This window comes from Molossus molossus, unplaced genomic scaffold, assembly GCF_014108415.1.
Source record: "Molossus molossus isolate mMolMol1 unplaced genomic scaffold, mMolMol1.p scaffold_m16_p_3, whole genome shotgun sequence".
In the NCBI taxonomy this organism is placed as follows: Eukaryota; Metazoa; Chordata; class Mammalia; order Chiroptera; family Molossidae; genus Molossus; species Molossus molossus.
In genome coordinates, this window is record NW_023425366.1 from 106,176,124 (window position 1) to 106,186,487 (window position 10,364).

Genomic DNA, 10,364 nt, shown 5'->3' on the forward strand with positions numbered 1-10,364 from the left:
CTACATCTTCTTAATCTGATTGTCCGTCTCATTAAAATGTGGATGGTTCAGTGCCACTTGGCCGGAAATTCGTTTGGCAGGATCGTAGGCTAACACCTCCAGGAGCGGACCCCAAGCCATTTTCATCCCAGTTATTGACATGGGGTGCTAAGCTTCCTGGTTCCCACTTGGGAAATGTGTTCTTCAAGTCCTCCAAAGACTCCACATCTGGCCCCACTTCAATGTTGGGGATACCCAAAGCTCTGAAAATTCTGAAGAGCTGATCGCTTTCGGAATCCCTGTGGAAAAGTGGTTTCTTAGTTGCTGATTCTGCGGATACGGTGCCCATACTCCAAATGTCCACTGTAGCCGAATAGTGAGCTGACCCCAGCAGTGCCTCTGGATATACATATCCAAGTGTTGCCCCCTCATGTGTGCATATACTCTAACAGGCATTCATTCCAAAAGCTCTGGCCGGACCAACATCAGGCAGTTTCATTGTTCCTTTGTCATCAGTCAGATTTTCAGGTTTTAAGTCTCTGCGTAGAACTCTTCGAGAGTGACAAACATAATCCCTCATAGGATTGGTACAAATAACTCTCAACAAGTGAAGAATCCATGAACTGACCAGCAGGGATAGAATCCAAGTGTTTCTTTGGATCTATGGAAAGGTATTCAAAGACGAGATATAACCTGGAACCCTGCATGAGTTCATCTTGAAGACTGACTATATTTGGATGTCAAAGTTCTTTTAACAGAGAAATTTCCCAAATTGCAGTACTAGGAACTCCTTCCTCTTCACTTTCTAGTCTGATTTTCTTTGTGGCTACCTCTTGACCTGTAGTTTTGTGTCTACCCTTATACACCACTTCAGAGCTACCTTCTCCAATTTTCTCTGTTTTGGTGTAGTCATCCAGTGTCAATCAATAGTTATGGCAGATGTGGGCAAGTGACCCCGTGGTGAAAACAGTGGCGGCCACCACGTCGGTGTCACTCTTTCTTTAACTTCCCAGATCCAGCTTCGAAGCTAAGTCTATAGTTATTTTTAATACTTTTATATTTAACCTTTATATTAGAGTTAAATGATCTATAAACCACCATTATAGTACTAGAGTATGCTGAATTTGACTCTATACTTATCTTTACCAGTGAGTTTTATACTTTCACATGTTCTCATTCTACTAATTAGCATGCTTTCAGTTCAGCTGGAAGAATGCCCTTTAGCATTTTGTCAGGTAGGTTTAGTGGTGATGGACTCTCCCAGCTCGTTTGTCTGGGAAGGTATCCATTTCTGAAGGACAGCTTTGTGGGATAAAGTTTTCTTGGTTGGCAGTTTTTTTCTTTTAGCACTTTTTTTCTTTTTTCCTCATCTGAGGACACTTGCATTTACATTCAGATAGAGCGGGAGGGAGAGAGGGAGGAAGAGAGAGAGAGAAACATCAATGTGAGAGAGACACAATGAGTGGTCGCCACCCACACGACCCCAACTGGGGGCTGGGGACAAACTGCAACCGAGGTTCATGCCCCTAGTGGGAACCGAACCCAGGTCTCTCTGGTTCACAGGCCGATGCTCTAACCACTGAGAAAAACTGACCAGGGCTCTTTCAGCACTTTTAATATATCATCCCACTTTATTTAAAAAAAATTTTTTTTTCTTTATTGATTTTAGAGAGAGAGGAAGGAAGAGAGAGATAGAAACATCAATGAGAGAGAATATCCATTGGCCGCCTCATGCATGCCCCCCACTGGGGATCAGGTCCACAACTTGGGCATGTGCCCTGACTGGGAATTGAACTGGCAACCTCTTGGTACACGGGTTGACACTCAACCACTGGGCCACACCAGCTGGGCTATATCATTCCACTTTGAGTGAATTAATTGTATGGCATGTGAGTTATTTATCAACAAACCTATGTAAAAAAGTAAAAAGAAAGAAGTACATTAATTTTTTATTTTAATCCTCACCTGAGGATAATTTTCTATTTATCTTCAGATAGTGTGGGAAGGGGAGAGAGGGAGAGAGAGCCCTGGCCAGTTTGGCTGTGCAGTTAGAGCTTTGGCTCACCTCTGTTGTGGTTTGTCCCCGGCCTTGGTTTGGGGTTGTGCGGGTGGCAGCCTGTCAATGTGTCTCTCTCACATCGATGTTTCCCTCTTTCTCTGTCTCTCTCTCTCTCTCCCACTCTGTCTGAAGATAAATGTAAAAATATCCTTGGATGAGGATTTAAAAAAAAGAAAGGGAGAGAGAGAGAAACATCGATGTGAGAGGGACACATCGACTGGTTGCCTGCCGCACAACCAGACCAGGGCCAGGGACAAACTGCAACTGAGGTATGTGCCCTTGGCCAGAATTGAACCTGGGACTCATTGGCCCGCGGGCTAACGCTCTATCACTGAGCCAGACCGGCCAGGGCAGAAGTAAATTAATTTTTATAATTTAACTCAAAATAGCCCAAATGGTATCATTTTAAGATGTAATCAATGTAAAACATTCTTTTTTAGGGGTAACAAATTCTTGGATTTTGTGTGTATTTGTATTTTACAGTATGTACATAACTTTAAAAACAAATTATTTTATTTGTTGATTTTAGAGAGAGAGGAAGGGAGGAGAGAGAGATAGAAACATCAATGAGAGAGAACATTGATTGGCCACCTCCTGCATGCCCCCCACTAAGAATTTGGCCCACAACCTGGGCATGTGCCCTGACTGGGAATCGAACCAGCGACCTCTTGGTACATGGATCAATGCTCAACCACTGGCCACACCAGCTGGGCTGTACATCACTTTGGATGAGCCACAGGTTGAGTGCTCAATAGCCACACTTGGTAACTGACTTCCATGTTGGAAGGTGCCAGTCTGGGCAATTCTTAACTTTCTACCAGTAAAAGTTTCTGTCTTCCTCTTCTCCTTTATAAGTTCACACAGGCCTAGATTCAGATCACTTTCTGCCACTTACTAGGAGTATAACCTTGAGCCTGTATTTGTTCTTTCTAAATGAATTATCTGTGAAATGGACACAATTAAAGAGGGCTTGTGGTGAGGGTGAGTTGTGATACTCACTGTGAAGCTGGACTGGTGCCTGGCATCCAGTGTTCAATCAGTGTCAGTTGCTACTGTTTCTTGATCCCATAGGTCAGGGCAGCTCAGACTTGGAACCAGAGGACCCAGGCTCAAACCCTGGTCCTGTCCCTGACACTTTGGCTGTACATATCTGCCGCACCACAGCCCCTTTGGAGGGGTTCTTTATTCTGAGTTTCCCCACTCTGCATGTTAGGACTCAGGATACAACTGATTGGAAAGGAGCGGATACCCACCCTAGGGTCAGACATGTAGGGTCAGAGGGCTCAGGTGGCCCTGTGTGAGAAATCCAACCCACAGGGATACTGGACCACCTGAACAATTCAGACCCTTTTCTCTTTGTGGATTTGAATATGAGCCTTGGAGACAGCAGGAAGGTTCTAAGTAGAAGCCTTGAGTCAATACAAGCTCTGGTGAGTAGGAGCCATGAATTAACAGGCACTGTGAGTCAGCAGAAACTGAGAGAGAGTAGAGTGGGGATAGCGGAGGAATAGCCAAGACCCAGAGATGCTGAGTCACCACAATGGTGGAGCCCCAGAGTACCAAGCTAGGATCCCCTGGTGAGGGCATCTGAGAGTGTTCCCACTGAATTTCAGAGCGGCTGACAGGCCGACTGCATAACCTGAAGCTGTTCCAGCCTCTGGGGGGAGCCCTGGTCTCCCCCATCTTGTAATGAAACCTGAGAGTGTTTCTCTTCCCAGCACCCTACAAGAACCTGACCAGCACACCAGCCACATTAAAACTCCTCTGAGACCCAGGTGCCTCACCTGTGAAATGGGGACAGTTGTTGCTTAGGGTTATTCAGCATGTCTTCCCGGGGCGATGACTCTTATTCGATACTTTTGTAGTTCTGGGCCTGCCAGTCATGGGGCCCCAGGCTGTCCCAGCCAGACTCTCCATTGCAAGCTTCGCCTCTTGTGTAGAAATACCTCTGGGGCAAGGGTTTGGAACCCTTGAGAACTGGGATCTTCTCAACTATCCTGGTTCCTGTTTTTCAAGGTCTGTTTATTCTGCTCTTTTGTTGTGGGAGTTTCCTAATTGCTTTGACAGATCCCATTTTCTTTAAAAAAAAAAAAGTTTTTATTGATTTTTAGGAGGAGAGGAAGGGAGAGATAGAAATATAAATCAGCTGCCTCCTGCACGCCCCCTACTGGGGATCAAGCCCACCACCCAGGCATGTGCCCTGACCGGGAATTGAACTGGTGACTTCTTGGTACATGGAATGATGCTGAACCCACTGAGCCACACCGGCCGGGCCAGATCCCCTTTTCTTGTTTCAGTAATAACACTTACTGGACACACACTCGCAGGGGTTTGAAGTGAAACAGTGAGTCCTCGACAGACGCCCTTTCCCTGCCCAGCTCAGCCTGACAGTCTGCAATACCTGCCCCATATTTCCGGGCTCAGTGTACCCGACGTAGCCCCGGTTTTCTTCCTTTGAAAGATTCTAAGCCTAAACCGACCCCCTGCTTACCATGGGCTTTGCCAAGTCCTTGCCAAGTGCCTCTTTACGCCTCAGTTTCTCGTTCTGAACAATGTGAGAATGAATATGCGGTGGCTCCTTGGGATCTGAGTCAAAGGGAGGGGGGCACAGAGGGCGCTCCTCTCTGCAGTACCACAGAAGCCCCTGTAGGTGGCAGCACACGACCACAAATGTCCTGGAATACTGGCTGTGAATGGAGAGAGGGATCCTGAGATGCTGGGGAAGAGAGGAGAATGCAGGAGGGAGAAGGGAGGAAAGTGGGCGTGTCCCTGGACTTGACACAAAAGAGACTGGGCTTGAGGTGTGGAGACAGCGGTAGCGGTGTACCCAGTCCATCATCCACCCGTCTGTCCCACAAATATTTTTGAATACCTGTGGAGATGCTGCAGTGAACAAGACAGACACAGGCCGTCCCTGTCCTCACTAGGCTGGCGCACTAGCTTAGCACTCTCCTTCCCCCCGCCCCCCAACATCAGTTACGTAGCACACCCCGTTGCCTACTGGACTTGCTTCTCCATCTGCAGAAAGGGTAATACACCGTGTATCTCACAGGCCTATGGTGAGTGCTGACATCCAGTCTGTGTGTCTTTCTGCTCCCTCAGCCCCACCCCTCTCTTCGCAGGAACTGCCAACCCTGCTGGACCCTGAGGCTGCTGGAGTGAGGGCCCGTGTCCGCTGTCAGAGGGAAGCAGCAGCCCGTCCACCCCTTCTGCCGTCTGGTCAAGCCTTGACCTTGAAGGAAAGCCCCTTGGGCCTGTGGGAAACCTCGGAAACCTCAGAAGTTTGAATGTGACTCTCTGTCTCTATTCTAAGTTTCAGTGGGAAAATGTTTCTAAGGAAACAAGTTGGAGAAGTTATTCTACTGATAAAGAGCATACAGAGTGGAGCAAAATTAGGTTTACAATTGTGAGTACGTGGAAGAGTTTATTCTTGTATTATTTATTAGTTATATTATTTTCCATACAAACAACTGGAAACCTCTTTTTGCGCCACTCAGTATATGCTGATATACATATATATGTATACATACTTGTATGCACTGATAAATATTACACATGCTGATAGGCATGTAAGTGTATACACAGCCATACATACACACAGAGTGAATCATGTCATATATATACACATGTACACACTGAAATATATATGCTGGTCTACGTGTACATCTATGCATGTACATGTACACATATATACAGCATACACATACACAGGAGAATAACTGGTACTACCTTTTGTTGAGTATCAAAGTTGCTTTTATCTTTCTAGCTGATTGCAAAGACCTCTGGACTTGTCAGGAGTGGCCCTCTTACTAGCATGTCTCATGCTAATACCCTGTGTCTAATATTACCTTTCCCTGCCCCATTGCTTCTTAATGCAAGCCAGATGTCATCTGGGGGCATTTTTTGTGCCTCTGAGCTCAGTAAAATTTCTGGGAATGTCCCTTTCTCTGTCCCGACCTTCATTCCATGTCCGAGGCGGTCCCAAGGCCTCTGTAGGATTTCTGCTAACTCCTGGCTTTTTCCACTCCTAGGGCTCTGTTATCTAGTGGGATGCCTCCCACCTGCGGCAGAGCACATTCTGTGTTTTTGCTTTTGTTTTAACAGCAATAACCACCACGGAAAATTATTCAGAGTTCCCACTAGGCCCTGTGGGTTCTGCAGACTCTCGAGGCTCTGGGAGGCGTCCTGGGAGGGGTCGCATTTCAGACTCCAGACTCCCCAGCCCTCCTGCTCTGCTCTGCCCCCCTCTCACCTCCGCCCGCCCGATGGCTGCTTTGCCCCAGGCGCCCCACGGCCTTTGCTGCCCATTATGCCAGCCCCCGCCCTGGAGGACTAGGGGGGTTTTGAAGCTGGGGTGCCAGCTGGCAGCAACCCCCCTGGAAACTCACCAGGGGTGATGAAATGCACAGACTCTGAAGTCAGTTGTTTGACCTGAGAAAGTGGGGAAATGGGGGAGAAGGAGCTCTGTGAGGGGAGAAAACATCGAGACTTGGCTGTGACCACTTCGGGTTTGCGATGCCCAGTGGGGCGTCCTCTGTGCGGTGTTCAAGGGAGAGGCCAGAGGAGGCCGCGTGAGTTCAGGGGTGTGCTGTGCTGGTCAGCGGGGTCCATAGCGGTGCCTGCAGCCTTGAGAATGGACCCGTCTCGGCGGGCGTGCCTCCTGCCCCCCAGGCCCTGGCACCTGCGTGCCCCTCCCCCCTTGCCACCTAGCTTCGAGCCTCCCGTGGAAGGTTTGCTGCATCTGCTCGGGTGGGGTTAGGTGCCTTGGTTGACACACACGCGATCTAAGACCTCAGGCAAATGCGCTTTCATTTCTTAGGTGCCCCTGAGGCCAGTGCCTTGAGGACCAAGCACCCAGTGACAGTAGCTTAATAGACTTAGACCTTGTGATAAGTGACCTACCGCAGGAGCTGGAGCCCGCTAGAGACAAGGCAGCACAGGACAGATGAAGGCTATTTATTTGCCCTCACCTGGCATGTAAAATCTAGTCAGTCTAAAATTTGTAGTCCAGTTTGGGCCTCTTGGAATATCAACTGCGAAACGCAGTGGTGAACGCAGAGCAGTGGTTTGAAAGGGCGGGCTCAGAGGGGCGGAGGGACTTGCTGAGACCACACAGCTCCCTGGGCCAGGTCTAAGACGCACGCGCGGTGTGTCCGGCCTGGTGCTGGGTTCTTTCCAGGACAGGTTCATCCAGCCCTCGCACCTGTTCTAGAAAAGGGAGGTGTGGGGGTGCCACAGGCAGAAGACTGCTTGTTGGATGGAACCTCAGATCGGGCTGGGTCCCATGGGCCGTGGGTGAGGAAGTGGCAGGGGACACACCCAGACCGAGATGTTGGCTTGAGACTGGAGGAGGGAGGAACTGATGGGGGGCTTGGTCAAGGGCATCCGGCTGCAGCCTGGGCAAAGGGCGGCGGGTAGGCGGGGGAAGGGCATGGCATTCACTCAGGACCACAGGAGGTTCCAGATTTTGGTGACAAGTTGGAAAGTACCAGCAATTCTTATTTTAACTGGAAACCAGAAGGAGGTAAAGTCTTTTTTAAGTTGTTTTTTGTTTTAATCCTCACCCGAAGATATTTTTCCATTAATTTTCAGATAGAGTGGGAGGGACAGAGGGAGGGAGAGAGGGAAAGAAAGAGAGAAACATCGATGTGAGAGAGACGCATCGACTGGTTGCCTCCCGCATGACCTCAACCAGGGCTGGGGATCGAATTGAAAATGAGGTACGTGCCCTTGACCAGAATCGAACCCAAGACGCTTTGGTCTGTGGGCTGATGCTCTAACTGCTGAGCCAAACCGGCTAGAGCTAAATTTTTTATTTTTTTAAAATTTATTTTATTTTTATAAGAAGGTTTCATCCAAGATGAAGGAAGGAAGGGAGGGGAAGGGAAGGAGGGAGTTAGGGAGGGAGGAGGGAAGAAGGGAGAGAGGAAGGAAAGAGAAGGGAAGGAAGGAAGGAGGAAGAAGGGAAGGGAGGAAGGAAGGAGGGAGGAAGAGAGAAGGGAAGGAGGAAGGAAAGGGAAGGAAGAAAGGAATTAAAGTTTTTCTTTTTAAAATAGAGACACATTTGCAAAGGAAGCAGTGGTCCACGGAGTGGGGCCAGAAGTCACTGAATAAATGGGATAGTCCCCATAAAAAGGTCTTAAAATTCATTAGGAATAGGTTAGAGCTCAAAGATATTCATAATGGGAGGGAGGAAGGTCTCCCAAAGGGGCTACCAGGATACAAGAGGAAGAGATGACATGCTGGATAAAACTAACACAAAGAAGAAAGAAAAGAAAAACCCCAACACAACAAACAAGTCTGTCACCACGCTGTCATCACCATCTACAGCAGCTGGAGTGACCTTTTCAAGGTCTCATGACTTCCGGTCCCCTGCAGAGTCAAAGCCATACTTTGCTGGCTCTTCATCACCTCTCTGACCACCCCACCCGCCCTCCCCCCTCCCCTCCCCCTCTCTTCCAGCTGCTCCAACACCCCAAGCCCTCTTGCCCCAGGACTTGCCCCAGGACTCTTGCACTTGTTCTCCCCCTGCCTGGAATGCTCTTTCCTGACGTTTCTCATGGCTCCTCCCTCACAACCTCCAGGCTTTTCTCAGGGGTCACCTTCCCTACTGGCTGTCCCTGAGGACACTATTTAACTCTGCAATGCTCCTTCCTCCTCTGCTCCTGGGAATTCCGACCCGCTTCTTCATCTAAAGTGTCCTTCCCGGGACTTCGTGCCATCTTCACAGGACTGATTTTTGTTTCTTGTGTGTCTCTCCCTGCACGAATGTCAGCTGGCTGTTGGCCAGGACTTCCACTGGGCTCTTGTTCAGAACACCTGCAGGGCGCCTCCCCAGGAAGGGGAGCTTGGGCTGACTTGAGCTTCCTCACACCACAGGATTGGGCCCCAAGAGAAGATGGAAGGTGTGTGAGAGTTCATGCTCTGGTCTCGGGGCTCAGAGCATCACTCCGTTGTTCTCTCTGGGTGGGAGCAGTCACAGAGCTACATGCAAATCCCACCCTTCAGTGGGAGGAATGTCAAGGGCACCTTGTAAGGAGAGCATGTGGGATGAGAGACATTGTTGCCATCCTTGGAAAATACAACCTGCCACACTAATCTAACCCTTGGGGCAAAAGGGATGTTTCTCCTTTTTCCCCCATTGACACCCTCCTCCCCATCGCCCCCGCCCTGTCCCCAGCTTTGTTGTCCATGTCCATTGGTTACGCATACATGCATGTAAGTTCTGTGGTTTATCTCTCCCCCCCCCCCCCCTCTTCTGAGATTTGTCAGTCTGTACCCTACTTCTATGACTCTGGGTCTATTTTGTTCATCAGTTTGTTTTGTTCGTTATAGTCCATAAATAAGTGAGATCATGTGATATTTGTCTTTCTCTGCTTGGCTTGTTTCGCTTAGGATAATACTTTCCTGGTCCCTCCATGTCATCTCAAAGAATAAGAGATCTTTCTTTCTTACAGCTGCATAGTACTCCATTGTGTACATGTACCACAGCTTTTTTATCCACTAATTTATCGATGGACACTTGGGCTGTTTCCAGATCTTAGCTATTGTAAATTGCACTGCTATGAACATAGGGGTGCATATATTTAGAATCAATTTTAATTTCTTATATAAAATATACATATTCTTCTTAAAAAAGAATACAAACCAAAGTCCCTTTAGTCACCACCCCCAATGCCCCCCCCATTTTGAATATGTTACATATCCTTGAGGACCTTGAAATACTCTCATGTACATCTGTGTGCATTGTTAGTAGTGTTTTAGAAGCCCAAAGCCGTACCACGCTGCAGTGTCTATTTTGCAGCTTGATGTTTCACCCAGCACCGTGTTTCTGAGACTGACCGTTGCTGACACACAGAGTGCTAGTTAACTTCTCTCAGCGCCTGCGCAGCATTTCGTCAGTTCTTTTCTCTCTTCAGGTGATTCCTGTGTTGATGAACATTTGGTTGTGTCCACTTCTTTGCTCTATTTGCAAAAAACACTCCAGTGAGCGTACCATATGGGCCTTCCTCATGCCTACACGGAGATTCCTGAGGCCAGCGGTGGCCAGCTGGGCTGCAGAGAGAATCACCCGGAAGCTTTTATCATCACACTGATGCCCCACACCCAAAGAATCTATTAAAAATTTTAAAATTAAATCTTTATTGTTGAGAATATTACAGATGGCCCCCCTTTTCCACCATTGCCCCCTCCTCCCAGTTCCCATCCTGCCCCAGGTCTTCACCGCCCTATTGTCTGTGTCCACATATGCATGTAAGTTCCTTGGTTAATGTCTTCCCACCGCCTTTCCCTCTGAGGTTCATCAGTCTGTTCCATGTTTCCATGC

General features: G+C 48.4%; 1 pseudogene; it reads right to left on the minus strand.

Moving 5' to 3' along the window:
• Positions 1-902, minus strand: LOC118642121 (annotated as a pseudogene).
• Positions 903-10,364: the final 9,462 nt, after the last annotated feature.